The following is a 17,769-nucleotide window of genomic DNA, read 5'->3' on the forward strand; positions in this document are numbered from 1 at the left end:
ATTCAGTTTCTTTCTGCATACAGAGGAATGGTACCCGGTCAATGGGAGATTTTAAAGGCTGTACCAACGTTGCAAATTTGACTGGGGAAAACAGACCTTTGTATGTAGGCAAACCTGTCTATTTCATTTACGGTAATGTAGCATTTCCATGGTTGCCCAGGGATTGGCAAGGAACCTGTTATTTAGGGATCCTGTTACCTGGTGTATTCATAGCGAGCACTTTGGAAGTTTCAAAGGCTCGTCCACAGCGGGACGAGAATGGTGATACCCCCGCACAAGTGCTGGGAGATATAGCAAAATCAGTTGTGCCATTTTGGGGGCAGATAGCAAATTCCGAAGACATCAGGAGACTAGCGAGAGTACTGGAGAGAACCATCAACCGGACCACAGATATACTCTATAACATGACATTAGAGCAGAAAGCAATAAGATTAGTAGCACTCCAGAACCGGATGGCATTAGATATCATTCTGGCAGAACGTGGTGGAGTATGTAAATTAGTGGGGTCCGCTTGCTGTGTTTTCGTACCAGACTCCTCCCCAACCATTTTCAAAGCAATTCAGAATCTGCACGTCCTTAGCTCAGAAGTGCATGTTGCGAGGGGAACTGGAATCTTAGTGCTTGGTTTTGGGATTTCTTGCGATCTTGGGGTTGGAAGGTACTTTCAGTTTTGCTGATCATTTTGGGAGTTCTGCTATTCCTTTGTTGTTGTATCCAATGTCTGCCTAGTATATGTTCGATGCTAGGGGGATGTTGTGCTCAGGCGATAGGTACGATAGGACATAAAGTATATGCCCCGGATAAAACTTCCAAGGAGTATGTGTTGAAAGAGATCTTAGTGAAAGACCTGATGGCCATAGATATCTCTGACAGCGATTCAGGGTGTATGGACGATGACGTATGGAGTTACTTGCAAGGAGATCAGAAGTAGTGTTAGCACTTGGCATAGGCCAAAAGGAGGGTTTGTCAAACTGGATATTAAATTATGTCTCCTATTGTAATGATTGTATGCATATTGGCCTACGCCAAGTTGCTTAAAACTTTACACGAATAAATCTCTACGGCAAGGTCTTGACCTTAGAAATTGATGTAAAACGCCATCTTGAATCAAGCTACCATTTTAGGTTCTCTTGCTGTGTAAAAGTCACCCTGTACATCAAAATGGTGGTGTAACGCTCACCTGGTTCCCCCGGAGGCGCAGGTCTTGATCTGGCGAGGATACTGTCTTCAGTGTTAGGCGCAGGGTTCGTTGTGCTCCCGGACTGGGCCCCCTTCCCACCGACAGTTTAAGCTGCAAGGGTAAACCAAGGTATTAGTGTTTGGAAGGTTCGGAAAGTTCCTAGCCCCTCTCGCCCTTTCTTTCCCCGTGGAACTGGGTTGATATTGCGCTTACCTTATATAGGTAAATGCCGAGCTCTCCATCCTGCGTCTTGTGCAGGGGCGCTGGGTCCAGTTGCTTCACTGGATGCGAGCTCGAGCGTGCCTTGTAAGTATTAAAGTTCCTTTTGCATTGTTCTCTCCTCTTTCAAAAGTGTTAAGTCTGTAAAGTCTATGTCTTTCCCTTTTCAGATGCTGTGACGATGAAGATTATCCTTCTAATGGCACGTGAGTAGAAAGACTGCACCAACGCTGGAAAATGCTCCGTAATGTCTCTTTTGTCTTTGCAGGTACTGAGGTGCAGCGCGAACAGATTGAAAGCGAACGTAACACAGGTAAGCAGTCTTGTAACTAAGCGTTACTAACCGATGTATCTTGCCTTGCAGGTGCCGGAATGCAGCGCGAGCTGAGTTGGAACGGGCGTAACACAGGTAAGCAGAACTTGTAGTTGAATATTACTGACCGATGTTCTCTCTCTTTGCAGATGTCGGATGCCGGAAGAGAAAGGCAGAAAAAGGCGCCTTGGATGCGGCCGTTGGATTAGGTAAGTAGATTCACTGCCTTTACTTTAGCCTAACCTGTGCCTTTGTTTTGCAGGAGCTGCAGAAGACTGAAGATTGGATTCCAGCAGGTTATTTCGTGTCCACAGGATCTGGAGCTGGAGGTTTCCTGGAGCTGACACGGTGAGCGTCCTGCTGCAGATGCAGAATAACGCGAAGCACGTGAAACCAATCGGGTGTGGTTTAAATAGCCTTCTGTAGTGCTTAGGCGTCTCCTTCCACGGCCCCACCCAGGTAAGAAAAGAGTTCCAGATTTCAAAAAGAGTTCCTGTGTTCTGCTTCCAGGGAGTGGCTCCTGCTCCACCCAGACAGAAAAAGTAGTTCCAGGCAGAGAAGGATCAGGAGACCAGTTAGCTGGTAAGTAAGCAGCATGGTCTGCTACAGGTAGGTCCACCAAGCACTCTTATCTAATATGAGCCCAGCGCTTCCTGTGCCGGGACCAGTCATCATCATGAGCCTGGCGCCACTGGCGCCAGGACAAGGTCCAGAGGGTCCCTATAGGGGCTGGCTGGTTCCTGGGATCAGAGTCATGGGCCTGCTTCCAAGGTCGTGGGGCAAGTCCTGACCCCTTGGAAGCAGGGATCATGACAGGTGGACAATGCCATTCCGAACAGAATCTGGTCGTCATGACCTCCGTACAGCTAATGTATAACTTGCCTACAGGCCACTTGTTAGGGTCGTGAATTGAGACCTTGTCCTTCTGTTGACCTGTGTGTAAATGGATTACCTGTATCAACGGAACTAATCTATGCGCATACTGATGTATATATTAAAAGTTGACCTGGCAGAGACCCTAGACCAGTAATACATTCATGGAATGGTTAACCCGCGAATGGGTTGGACAACAGGTTGGAGAAATGTATATAAGCCTGAATGTCCCAATGTACACACTCTCACTGAATACATCAAACCCCGTTGAAGTTCGTTGTGTTGTACTGAGGGCCGATAGCTATCCGATCTGTCATTGACTTTGTCACTGCTTGACCTTAAAATAAAGTACTTTGTATGTTCCTTTGTAACCGGTGTTTGGTGTGTTTCCTTTGGGCTTCCCGGCCTCATATTATTTTTCTCTTTTCACATCATGAGGTCTTGAACTGCGGCTTCCATGTCTACTACTGTATCAGTTTTTAGGCGTCTCAATCTGTCACAAGCTTCTTTCTTTCTCACATGTTTTTCCTTGCTTGTGGTCTTCTTGGGAGCGCTTTCCTTCTTCCTCACTGTTCGAGACTTGTACAGGTTGGAGCGCGAGTCTTCGGGTTCCAGCGTGAGGTAGCCAGCTGCCTTAAGCCGGATAGCGTTCAGTATCCAGGAATGTTTAGCGACGGGTCCAGGAAGGAGGAGGGCAGGTGTTCTATGTGTCACGATACCTGCCCCCAGACATCAGGAGCAGACCAGTCAGCCCAGAGTACTGGCACCCATGGGGACCTGTAAGGCCCCAAAGGATTGCCTAAATGCTTCCTGGACTCAGTCAAGGCACCGTTGGCGCCAGGCTCATATTGCCTTGTCAGGCAAATCAAGTCATCAAGTGGTGAAACCATGCACAGGCCACCTTGGGGCTGTTTTGAGGGATAACTTTATTTAAGGGACTATTTTATTGGGTGTGGTACAGGGACTACTTAACCTGGGAACTACTTCTGGGAGGCTATTTAAACCACACCCGGAGAACAGAACACGCTTTGCGTTATTCTGCACTCCTGCAGCGTAACGCTCACTGTGCCTGCAGCTCCAGTCCAGTCTTCAGCCACGCCCGTCCTGTTCTTCACAATCCGAACCTGCAGAGGAAGGAAAGGAAAAACAGATTAGAACAAGAGCCTTACCCTTCTCCATCGCAATCATCGCGGAGTCACCGCACCTGCAAGAAAAGGAACACCAGTTACCCACGCTATACAAGATAGCATAAGCGCCGCGTGATACTCACCGATGCTCCGTTCATCCTTGCGATCCAGCGAGGCACTCTAACGTGATCACCGCCCGGAGCAGCCGCATCTGCAAAAGACAAGAAAAGATAACAGGTGAGCTGCGCCTCGCTAAAAGACATTCAATCTCACGCTGCAAGATACTTACCCGAGGCAATATTCACTCGTGGTCTCACGAATCACCATCACACGTACTTCGCTCCAGGGAAGTGCCGCACCTGCAGAATAAAGAGAGGACAATTGATTAATCACGCGAATGAACAATATCGCATGCTAAGACCTTTTTCTTCGCTTGGTGCAAATACTGAATCTTACCTTGGCATTTACTTTGTTTCTCTCGAAGAAGAGACATCTGTCTTTGGCAATTCTGCAAGGAAAGAAAACTATAAAGAAATGGTACAAGTGTGGACTATAAGACAACCAGAACTCTAAAGCATTGCATGCTACTTAGGATTGGCATAAGACTTACCTCTGAGTCGTTGTTGTCTGGAACTCTGCCATAAGATTACGGGATCAGTGAAGTTAACTGGATACCCAAGTCTCAACGCGCCACTGCATTCAGACGCAGGATGGAGAGCCCATCCTTCTTAACAATAAGGTGAGACACAGTAAAGAAAACACTAGGTGGTTACGGAAGCAGAAGTTAAACCCTCTCCTATCAGCCAGCTAACTTGCCATTTTCACCACTCAAGGAAAATCTTCCTATGTGCCAGACAGACGAAACTAAGTGGGCAGGTGCAGTCGCTCATCACTTCACTACGAGTCACGCTGGTGGAGACCGTTGCAGTCCAGCGTCGTTCGGTGCCCCTGTGGAATCCAGGTGAGCGTAACACTATGCTTGGGAAGTGCCCGGGAGACCGCGGCACCGAGCACAAGACGGAATCCGGGATGAGGGGATATGGGCTAGCGGGAAGATTGCAGGAATCAGGAGAGGGTTCCAGGACAGAAGAAAAAGGGGTAAGGAGTTGGAGACAATACGGTACACAGACTCGAAACACATGCCTAACAACTCCAAGCAGTTGTGTTGAGATGCGCAGAGCCGCGGGGGCGTGTCTGTTTTTTAGGAAGCAGAGTGTTGCGCGCAAAGGCTAGTGCACAGCATTTCTGTCCCGTCAGCCATGTTGGAAGAATCACTGACCTCATGCCGCGGTGCATCATGGACCGTGAAGTCCAGAAGGGCCGGAATCAGTGGTTTATGACACACTCCTGCTGTTGGCGTGCATGATAGTAGGAGACGCTGGAATCTCCCAGGAATTTTGGAGCAAGCTGCTAGTCTCATCGCAGAGTCGAGGGCACCTTCGACTGGAAGGAGCTACGACGCAGATTGGACTAGATGGTCACGATGGTGCAAAGGGAGAAGTCTTCATCCTGTTTCAGACCCTCTAGTAGAAATATTAAACTTTCTAGTGGATCTACTCCAAGACGGGAGAACGTATAGAACGATTGGGGTATAAAGATCTGCGATATCGGAGGGCCACTTACCCATAGAGGGACTGCCAGTAGGGGAAAACATTGCGGTTGTTCGACTACTGAAAGGAATTAGATTCAGGAAACCACCAAAGCTAAAGTATGACGCTCTGTGGGATGTGTCAGCAGTACTGAAACTACTAGCCAGCTGGCCAGGGTACAGATACCTCTAATTGAAGCAATTATCAGGGAAATTGGCGATGCTTCTGTGCCTAGTGTCATGTCGGAGAGTAGCAGACGTCAGATCCTTAGATGTAAATAGGAAAGTGTACAGACCAGAGGGTGTAACCTTTACTCTAGTAAGGAGAACTAAGACAGATTCAATGACAATAGTTAACCCTTATCTGCAAGAACACCCCAAATGGTGTGCAGCAGCCTGTATAAAAGAATACGAACATAGGACCGCAGAGATGAGGTTGATGGGGACGACACAATTGCTAATAGCGAGCATAAAACCTTACGAGGCAGTAGCGACAGCCACCATAGCAAGATGGGTGAGAGAGGTGATGCAGTTAGCAGGAATAGATATGGTTAAATTTGGAGCGCACTCAGTTAGGGGCGTGATGGCGTTGAACGCGCTAGCACACGGTGCGATGATGCAGTATATCTTGCGTGCAGCAGACTGGGCCAGCGATACTACTTTTAGAACATTCTATTTAAAGCTTGTACAGTCAATGGCAAACACAATCATGAAAAGATTTGAACAAGCATAATGACATAGAATGAAGATTACTCCTGCTAATAACACAGGGAGTCTTTATTCTATTAAAGACAAGGAGGCAAGCATTACTTCCCGCCCTAGATACACAGGAGAGTAAGGCACATGTATAACGATGTAACTCATGATAGTCTTTCTCCCGAATCAGGGTGTGTATCCGCCTCCCTAATATGCTCTGTTGTATCTTTCATTAGGAAATGATCAGAAGAACAGTTGAGCCAGGTTAAGTGGACATATGAGCTGTTTGAGAGCAAGACCGCGAGTTTACAGCAGAAGATTTGCAGAGCAGGGCAGTGGATGAACAGGGACTATGTTTGGACTAGTTTAAGAGTTCAGTTCAAGTTGGAGTGCAGTTGAAAGCATTCAAGAAGAGGGAGAGAACAGGAAGAAGAAGGACTAAAAGCATGTGACCAGGACATTGGGACTAGATTGGACCTGGGACAAAAGGAAAATGTCGTTTTCTGTTGAAAAAAGTAAAATAAAACAAAAAACATGTTTTTCCTACATGGAAAGTTACAAAAATGTTTTTATTGTTGAAACTGCTGGAGACAGGAATAAATGGAAGATGAAGCATAATGCTTGCCTCCTTGTCTTTAATAGAATCAATACTCCCTGCACTATTAGCAGGGGTAATCTTCATTATACATTACTATCCGGCTTTTCCTCTGAAGCCTGTGGCGCATTATAAAATCCCAGTAAATACATAAATACGATTAAATACCAGGGCATTTTTTCTGACTGCAGTCTGCAACTTCATGGCTCACTCCTGGGCAGGACAGCGCCTCGCTGGAGGGTTCAGGGTGACTGCAGAGACGGCGTCTTCGTTTCACTCCAGAACAGGAGCTGGAACAAGGGGACCAAGGTGACCATTCCGACCAATGACCATTCACTGTGAAAAAACAAACAAAAAAGAGGAGGCTGACTCACAGATGCTGCGCAGCACGAAAAGCAACCAGCTCTGCCATTTTGAATTATGTAACAGGTGCAAAACATTTATTACAGATGATGTACCATGTATCAGGCAATGTTGCAGGTATTGTGTTTTCTGGAGTACATTCAGTTAGATAGCTTTTGGATTTTACAACAGTTAAACACATTAACACATTTTGGGGAGCGGGGGTCTGTATGTTAAATTCAGTTATTTTGGAAGATGCCAAAAAGTCAGTGCAACTCTCATACTTTTGTACCGCTAATGGGATGATGTGAGTAGACGGGTTGAATGATTGGGTCGTGTACCACTTTTGATTGACACTGTGCCACTACTTGTGTCCGAGTAGTGCTTGAAAGCCGCTGCCTTTCCAAAAGTGCAAGTCAAACTATTACTAATCCTGTATTCAAAGAGCAAGGCAGAGCAGAGAGAGAGAGAGAGGGAGGCAGTGTAGAGAGGGAGAGAGCAAGATAGTGCAGAGAGAGCGAGGCGGTGCAGAGAGGGCAAGACAGTGCAGAGAGAGTAAGGCAGCGCAGAGAAACCTACCTGCAGTATCCCTGTTTTACGAAATATTTCCAGGAGCCAAACAGCCTTGTACATATGCGATTTCAACTAAACTGTGTGCAGTGATAATGATGACTGTACAAATATTTGCTACAGGGAGGCCTGGCCAGCCGAGTACCGAGCCGGATGCTTCCTCTGTGAGCTCTGTGACCCGTGCCTTCACTGGGGCCCAGAACACCCCCAGATGTGACCATTCATTAGCCAGATTCATGGGGCAAAGGTCAGAACCATCTGGAAACATCCTCCAGTGCTAACAGCCAAATCAGAACCAGGGTTCCTGAGAAAGAAGTGAGATGAAAGCTCCTGCAATGCGCCCCCAAAATGACGGGCACACATACGGCGGAGTCTAACAACTACGCTACACAGATGTTGCGTCTTCCCCGGCAGCGGGCCAACAAACAATAAAGGACTGACGAATCAACTTCCGTGGGACCAGTGGTCCATCCAGGGATGAATATCGGTTTCTAAACCATCAGTCAACCCCACACCTCTTGTTCACCAGAAGGGATCCGAACAGATTGGAATACAAGTGAATTATAAGACCTCCTTGCCCAATTTTGGTAACGTGGATGGAACGGCAGGCTTATCTCCGCAAGGTCGTGGATCGTTGGTTAGTTGCAACACAGAGAAAATACAATTATTACCCAATGATATAAGGGACTGTCCAGTCAAGGTTGTATAAAAATATCTACTTTATTATTATAACAACAGACAGTTTTAGCAAACTACAAAATACAACCCATATAAGAAGGTTGGAGAGAAGACCTTCTAAAGGGGATAAATGACAAGGATGACCGCACGAGCAATGTTTTTCGCCAATCATCCCACCGGGGGGCAAGTGTGGTTTCTCAACACTGGAGAATGTCAGTGAGGACAGGGGCTAGTGCAGCATCCCGCAGGTCCCAGGCCTCAGCACAGTCTTTAAGTGGCCCAGTAATTAATTGTTCCGGCTATTAATGAGGTAGCGGCTAGAAAGCTCCTGCTCGAGGAGAGGATACTAGCGATAGAGGAAGAGAAATAGCGTAACAAGGTCACCATAGAGCTGCGCAAGCAGGTGCTTGAAGAGCGGAAAGAGGCCAAAAGGTCCGCCTCTAGCGAGAACAGCAGTAGTGGCTCAAACCAGAGTGCCCTGGATAAGCTCCGACGGCACATCCCCAAAGATTTAGTACAGGCTTATGAAGTGGGAAAGGATATTTTTGACTGGTTTGAAGTGCTCAAGCTGGCATTCCAGCTGCAGAAGGTGGATGAGGTACTGTTGGGTGCAGCCCTGATGAGTCGCTTACCGACACCAGGGACTGATGCAATTCTTCAGTTAACTCATGAGGAAAGGCCCGTTTATGAGAGCATGAAGGCAGCCCTCCTCAGGAAGTTCTGTAAAACCCCAGAACAGTATCTCAAGAGCTTCAGAGAACTTGGAAAGAAATGTGGGCAGATATTTGAAGCATTCACACACTTGTCGTTGAAATATCTGAGTGGGTGGGTGACCAGTAACTAAGTTGACACATTTAAAGGGATGTACAATTTGATTGTGTGTGCAATGTGTTGAAAAAATTGTGAGGTTGACCTACACCAGCATCTTGTGGACTAGACTATCACAGTCCCTAGGGAGCTTGCAAAGGCTGCCAACAGGTTTGTGAGTACTCAAGTCAAAGGCTCAGGCAAGCACACCAAAGCTGGAAGAGAAACCGGCAGACAAAGGTCCAACCCATTCCTCTTCAACATCAGGTTCCCAAAAGAACGAAAGGAAACTAAATGAAACCCCCATACTCTAGTTCAGCCGTGCACACAGAAAAGAAGAGTGTAGGCACCCCTAACACTGGGACACCTGCATTCTCACCAAAGGTTGTTTCGTGTGTAAGGAGCTAGGCCATCGGCAAGGGGATCCTGCTTGCAAGGGCATACTCAAGCAAGCCATAGTGAATGTTGGACTCGTGGAAGAGGCCATCATTAGTGTGGGCCTCTCAGAGGAGGATTTCCCACTAGGCCAGGGAGTGGCCGAATGTGGATTGTTACACTGAGTGGGAGCAGTATTGGAACTCCAGAAGAGAGCCCAGTTCTCAATAATACTAAACTCTATCTAAAGCACATGTACATCAATGGACACAAAACTTCTGCGGTCTGAGGCACTGCGGCTAGCGTCACCTCTGTCACCCGGCAGTGGGTACAGACAGCCAGTATATTGATGGGCCTGAGTTGTGCGTAAGTGGATTTGATGGTAAGAGTAAGTGCCCCTTGGTGATAGTAGAGTTCAGCTGGCAAGGTGTAATGACCCAGCTCCATGTAGCGGTGAAAGACCCCTGTCCTGTGTCTGTTAGGTAATTATCTCCCTGATCCTGAAATAGTCGCAGCGGCTACACGATCGAGGGCCAAAGAGAACACCAGACTGAACGCTCTGAAAGCCTTAGGGCCTGGAGTGCTTCCGTAGGGCTTGTTGGAAGGACCGACATGACCGGGAGCCCCTAGTCCAGTTCCACAGACTGTGTCGCCTACTCCTGTGGGAGAGGGGCTAGTAGCCACGGAGGACCCTACTTAGGGACCTGAGGTGGAGGACCAGGGGACCAGGTGGGTGCAGATCTGAAGGGTCTGCCCAAGCTGGATGAGTTTGCATCAGCTGGGGGCCCAGATCAGACTGACCTCTACATGGCCCAGAAAGAGTTTCCCACTCTGGCGGGTCTGCAGAAGCAGGTGGAGGAGCAGGCTAAGGGCGAGGCCCCTGGACTGTTCAAAGTGTACTGGGAGGATGGACTCCTGTACAGTGAGTCAAAGGATTCTGAAGGCGAGAAAGTTCCTTTTGGATTTGGCTCACCAAATTCCTTTAGCGGGTCACTTGGGAGTGACTAAGACATGCGACCGGTTGTCTGTGCATTTTTACTGGCTGCAGTTCACCGTAAAAGTTAAGGAATTTGTCCGGTGCTGATCGACTTGTCAAGCCACTGGCCAGTCAGGTGGTGCCACAAAGGCCCCCTTAATTCCCCTACCTGTGGTTGGGTGGCCTTTTGAGAGAATAGGCATGGATATTGTGGGTCCTTTGGATTCTCAAATCAGCTCAGGGAACAGATTATATCTTGGTGGAGGTGGACCAGACCACAAAATATGCTGAGACTGTCCCTCTGAGGAGCATCAAAGCCCCTGTGGTTGCGAAGGCTCTGATTGGTATATTCTCCCATGTTGGATTCCCCAAGGAAGTCTTTTCTGTTGGATTCCCCAAGGAAGTCGTTTCTGACAGGGGATCAAACTTCATATCAGCATGTATGAAGGCTATGTGAGAAGAGTGTGGAGTCACCTACCGTTGCTCTACCTCCTTTTATCCACAAACCAATGGGCTTGCTCAGCGGTTCAACAAGACCCTGAAAGGCATGATAGGTGGCTTGGAAGAGCACCTGAGGAGAAAATGAGATATTCCCCTGCCATGCCTTCTGTTTGCCTACAGGGAAGTGCCACAGAACGGAGTAAGGTTTAGCCCCATTGAACTTCTGTTTGGACACCCTGTACAAGGTCCGCTCAGTCTAGTGAAGGAGGGATAGGAAAGCAAACCCTTATCCCGTTCACGAGATGTGGTGGGCTATGTACTCGGCCTTTGGTCTAGAATGGCAAAGTACACGGAACAATCAAGAAAGAACCTTAAGCCCAGTTAGGAGCTGATGAAGCACTGGCACGACCAAAAGGCCACAGTGACAGTCTATTCTCCAGGCCAGTGGGTGTGGATTATTGAGCCTGTCAAACCCAGTGCCCTTCAGGACAAGTGGAAAAGGTCAGTGAGGTGAATTATCTCATTGACGTGAAAGGACCTAAACAGATGTGCACAGTCTTTCACGTCAACCGGCTAAAACCCCATTATAGCCGGGATGACTTGGTCATGGCGTTAGTGACTGATGGAGAGACTGAGGAGGAGACTGATCCTCTCCCAGACCTCCTGCACACTGAAGCCACAGATGGGTCAGTTGAAGGTTTCAACCTTGCAACCGACCTATCAGAACAGCAAGTGACAAAACTGTCAGAACAGCAAGTGACAAACTGTCGCTGGTTACTGGGACAGTTTGCCGGTCTGTTTTCTCTGACTCCTGGTAATGAAGATTGGTGCACCCATGATGTGGACACTGGAGACAGTAAGCCAGTGAAGAGCAGAATTCACCGGATGTCCAATAAGGTCAGGGACACCATCAAGGAGGAAGTTTACAAGATGTTGTCCCTAGGAGTGATAGAGCCATCCCACAGCCCCATGGCTAGCCCAGTGGTACTGGTCCCTAAAAACACCAGTAGTGGGAAAACTGAAGTACGCTTTTGTGTGGACTACAGGGGGCTCAATTCTGTCACGAAGACAGATGCTCACCCCATTCCTCGGGCAGAGGAGCTCATTGACAAGCTTGGTGCTGCCAAGTACGAGAGTACTTTTGCCTTCACAATGGGGTATTGGCGGGGCTTGGCAGATGGAGCAAAACAGTGGTTGGCATTCTCAATGCCGGAAGGACATTATCGGTTCACTGTGATGCCCTTCAGATTGACGAATGCCCCTGCCACTTTTCAGAGGTTGGTTAATCAGGTTATGTCTAGACAGGAAGCCTTCAGCATCGCCTATCTAGACGACATTGCTGTGTTTAGCCACACCTTGGAGGATCATGTATCCCACATGAAACAAGTGCTTCAGGTGCTGCAGAATGCGGGCCTGACTATCAAGGCCATGAAGTGCCAGATAGCGCAGGGTACCGTGACTTACCTAGGCCACCTGGTCGGTGGAGGTAAGAAACAACCTCTTGAAGCAAAGGTACAAGGTGTAAAGGAGTGCGACATCCCCACCACAAAGATGCAGTTGAGAGCCTTTTTAGGTCTCACCGATAACTACCAGTCATTCATCAGAGGGTATGGGACTCTTGCCATGCCATTGAAACATGTAACATACAAAAAGATGCCAAAGAAGGTAGCTTGGACCCCCGCCTGTCAAACCTCCTTTCAGAATTTAAGGTATGGATTGTGCAGGTCCCCAGTTCTGAAAGACAAGTGCTGGACTATAGTCAGGAATTCATTATCCAGACAGATGGCTGTGACTTTGGGATTGGAGCAGTGTTAGCGCAGCTGAACTCTGAAGGGGTAGAGCAACCTGTTGCCTACATTAGCAGGAGGCGATTTCCACTAAGCTGTTCCCAGTGATAATGATGACTGTACATATATTGACTACAGGGGGGGCGTGGCCAGCCGAGGACTGAGTTGGATGCTTCCTCGGTGAGCTCTGTGACCTGCGCCTTAACTGGAGCCCAGAACCCCCCAAATGTGACCATTCAGTAGCCAGATTCATGGAGCAAGGGTCAGAAACCTCTGGCAACACCCTCTGGTGCTGAGAGGCTAATCGGAACCAGGGTTCCTGAGAAACAAGCAAGATGAAAGCTTGTGCGATACACACTCAAAATGACGTGCGCACATACAGCAGAGTCTAACAACTACGCTACACGGATGATGCGTCTGCGACGGCAGCAGGGCCAACAAACAACAAAGCGATCCTGATCCTTGGAGGCAAGTGGAGAGGTCAGCAGCTGGTAGAGAGGACTGCAGGGTTGGGATCCCCTCTCTTGGTCTCGAGTCGTGCTGGTCCCAGGTACAGGGAAGAAACGGACGCAGCTCAAAGCGCAATCCAACCAGTGCAAACGACTTACTGCAGCATTGACGTAAGAGGGGCTGGAGAATCAGCATGTTGAGTGGCGGGGAGCAGAGACATTTTGGAGGCACTGTGAGGGACTCTGCAATACTGCAAAACACACACAGAGCCAGTGCAACACAGGGCAACCCGGAGACGGAGAATAACAGATAGAGGCAAGAAAGACAGAACAAAAGAGAAAGAACCCCGCAGAGTGATATGCGCGTTGCCGGACAGGACTCATCTTGAGAGCAACTAACCGATATTTAAGGCTTTGGTGCAAATCAGCTGAAGTGACATAAGAACTGAAAGCCCTAACTGGAGGGACCCTCTCACCCCCTGCTCCCCTTGTGGACCCCTCCCTGGTTGAGAGGGGGTATGAGCCGGTCTAGCTGCCAAGAAAGGAAGTGGTGGTAGAGACTTCTCTGAAAGAGGCTGCGAGACCCTGAGAAACTGAGAATGGCTAAACATTTGAACAAACTGAAGGGGCCACCTTTGGGAGATATCAAGGCCATGATGCAGAATCAAGACTACACAAAGAGACAACCCCAGACAGCGACACAAATTCACTCACCTATGAGTCCCGGGACAAGCCTAGAAGGGGAGACGGTCAGATCTTCAGGAAATTAAGAAAGAAATAAAGGATTGCGTAATCAATCCCACCAAATCCATCACAGATGTGAACAAAAAATTGCTGACGATTGAGAATAGGGTGGAAGAGACTGAGACAATACTGTGTGAGAAGGGCTCCAAACATGGGGAACTGCCTAAACAAATGGACTCCTTGGAACAACAAATGGAATGGGTGGTGGCTAGGCAAGAGGACAGTGAAAACAGATCCTGAAGTAATAACATAAGGCTCAGGGGGATACCAACAGCGGTCCCAGAAGTCGAACTTCATGACTATGTCCAAGCACTATTCCAACAGGTGCTGAGCGACTCCGCTGGTGAGAAAGTGGTGCTGGACAGAACACATAACGTATATAATGTTTATCAACAAAAGAAAAATCTGGTTTCGGACGTCCTCACGAAGGTGAACTTCTTTCTGACAAAAGAACAGATCATGAAGGCTGCATGAAAATTAGAACCAATCACGTTCTGGGACTCACCCATTACCCTTTATCAGGATATGGCACAAGCTACACTGATGAGACGAAAGCGGCTTTGGGTAGTCACAAGTTGGTTGCAAGACAAAGGAGTTTGCTACAGATGTACATTTCTGTGTGGACTTCGTTTTTGAATACCAGAGCAAGACATTCAACAGAGCAAAAGAAGAAGAAATGGTGGATTTAATGGACAAGAACGACTCCCCACCATCGAAGGAACCCTCGCCAGAGCGAGAGTTCGAAAAACATTCTGGGCGCATGGCTAAGAAGGAAAGATTGCAACAAGGGCGTCCTTACCCAAGAGGGAGAGGGAGGGGATGAAAGCATAATGATGATACCTGAAGGGGGCTTAATGTGGGGTAAATGGTCTACTTGGACATAGCAGAGATTTAAGGACACCAAAGAAGGAAGCGTTAAAGAAGGGTTCGAAGAAGGAATGATCTGGGGGCTCATTGTTTGATAGTGAGGGGGGGACCGAGGGCACGGGGCAAGCTAGAGACCCCGATTGGTTCACCTACCAGGATAAGTTGTAAAAACTAGTGGAGAATGCAAAAGAATACTAAGTTAGGGATGTGGGGGGGGGGATTTGGTTGAATGACTTTCTGTTTTTGTGGCATTGTTGAATGGCTCAGATCTTATTGAGGATGGGGAATGAAACAGAGGAGCGATGGCAACTGAAGCGCTGCAACCCTTTGAGAATGGCTGAAGTGAATATAGTGACCCTGAATGTCCAGGTTGTAAGCTCAATAATGAAACTCCACTCCATATTGAGGCGGTTGTCACAACTTCAGGCATCAGTGGTATTCCTCCAGGAGACACAACTCCTCTCCAAGGATGAAGGGAGGATTACACACCGTGCCTTCGCCAAACAATATTTCACATCAAGTGGGACAAAAACAAAGGGGGTGGCGATTCTGTTAGGAGTTTCACTGGCATTTCGGAAGCAGTTTTTCTATGAGGACCCAGTGGGGAGGTACTTGGTACTTAAAGGCAAATTGGGAGACCAGACATTAATCACAGTTTATGCTCCGAATGAACGACAGGACCATTTCTTGGTTACTACTCCAGAAAATAGGGAATTGATGCGAGGGTCAGGTGATAATCGGAGGGGATTTCAACTGTGTTATGGCCACATTAGACAGAACATTGCCTCCTACACCTTCTAACAATAGAAATCGCGAGGCCCTGGGGAAATTCTTTCGAGACTTGAAACTGATAGAAGTCTGGAGATTCTTCCATAACACCGGAAGGGATTACACACATTACTTGGCAGTGCACAAAGGTTATTCGAGAATAGATATGGTCCTGGTATTGTTAACGCTAATATCCCAGGTGACAAAAATATAAATGGGGGTCAAGTATCTCATGGATCACACCCTGGTGATGTTAAAAATTGAGACGCTTAGGGGTAAAACTGAGAACTGGAAACAATGGAGACTGGACAAATTGATACCAAGGGATATTGCTCTTAGGGGCCACATGGAGAAAGTGATCACTGACTACTTTAAAGAGAATGACACTGGAGAAGTTAGTTGGCATATGGATTGGGATGCGGGGAAAGCAGTGGATCGGGGGGTATTTATCTCTAAGGCGATGACATATATGAGAGGGAGGGAAACACAGCAGAAGGAATTGGAGAGGGGGGTTAAAACAGCAGAATCAAATGACAAAAGTAAGCAATCGCACACAAGACTACAGGCATTGTGAAAGGTCAGAGCACAGTTGGAGGCACGTGTGGCGGATTGCTCTGCTCAAACCTTGTTGAATACTAACCAAACATACTACATTGAAGGGGGCAAGGCTAACCACCTTGCAGCAGCCAAGCTGCAGAGGCACAAAGCCTGTAATTATATCACACAACTACGAGACTATCAAGGCACACTACATACTGCGGATGCGGATACATTAAGGGTCATGGAGTCCTTACATGTGGGGTTGCTGAAACAAGAGATATGGATTGTGCCTCCACACAACCTGTAGTAATAAAGTAGAATTGCCTCGGATACCCGATGAGGAAAGGGACATTTTAGAAAGGCCCATTACAGCAGAGGAAATAAATGAAGCCATAACATCCCTACTGGGTGACAAAATGCCCAGACCTGATGACTTCGGGAATGGATATTATAAAACCTTTAGATCCCACCTAATAACCCCCTGGACACGCCTTTTTAACAGAATTAGAGAAGAGGGAACAATCACGGAGGATATGGTTAAATCCACCACAGTATTGATCCCCAAACCAGGAAAAGACCTGACTGATTGTGCCAACTATCGCTCCATCTCCTTACTGAATAGTGACACTAAAATCTATGCCAAGGTTCTAGCAAGGAGACTAGCAAGAGTCCTTCCTGGGATAATTCACGAGGATCAAGCAGGATTCATAATAGAGAGACACACGCAAGATAATATACAAAGGGCAATAGACGTAATAGATATGGGAACTAGAACAGAGCAGAAATTCTCACTAGTGGCATTGGATGCGAGGTGAGCCTTTGATAGTCTAGACTGGGGGTTTCAAGAGCGTGTTCTGATAATGTTTGGTTGTGGACCGGCATTCACGTGGATGGTACTCGCTAACTTCCAATTACCTTCAAAAAGATTCCTGGTTAATGGCCAATTTACAGCACATGTCAAGATTCTGAGAGGTACACGCCAGGGATGCCTGTTATCACCATTAATATTTGTTATGGACATGGAGCCACTGGCAGCCATAATCAGACAAGATCAGGGGATCTTGAGAGTAGAGAGTGCAGATGGGACACACAAAGTAGCGTTATATGCCGATGATGTCTTACTTTTCCTGAGGGACACAAAACATACGTTGCCAAGAGTGGTGGAAAGACTATGGGAATTTGCAGCAGTCTCAGGATGCACTATTAACTACAATAAATCTAAAGCCCTTAACATAACTGATGACCCAAATTAAATATTTGAGTTGAGCAAAGACCATCCACTGACCTGGGAAGACAAGAGCATAGAGTATTTGGGTATAACCTTAACAAGAGGATATAGAGATCTTTATGGGGCAAGCATACCTTCTATGTGGAAACAATTTTTGGAGGTTACAACAAACCGGGTGCCCCCTATTTTTTCTTCACGGGGGGGTCAAGCTTGTATACTGGGAGTAAGAGCTCAGACACAACAAACAACCAAGAACGACTACCCCTTTCTACGTCCCCACTGTGTGATACAGGTCAGTACACGTTATTCCGCTCTTAATAATTTAAGCGGGCAAACATATCCACAAGGCAGATGCTAGTAAATTATGAAAAAACTTAATTTGTTAATTCACAAAACCGAATGTAAAAACAATAAAACACAGTCTAAAAACAGTATATAACAAGCAATATACAAGGGACCGTTCTAATCACACCCTAAAGTGCATGATAAAGTACAAAATATAGAGCAAATCAATAGGTTAAACATCACAATTTATCTTGAGAGAGACACAGGATTATACAAGTGTCAGGCCACTTGTGTTATTTTCTGTGTATTTTACAATGAAGC

Source organism: Ambystoma mexicanum, chromosome 8, assembly GCF_040938575.1.
Source record: "Ambystoma mexicanum isolate Mex_15411 chromosome 8, UKY_AmexF1_1, whole genome shotgun sequence".
Lineage (NCBI taxonomy): Eukaryota > Metazoa > Chordata > Amphibia > Caudata > Ambystomatidae > Ambystoma > Ambystoma mexicanum.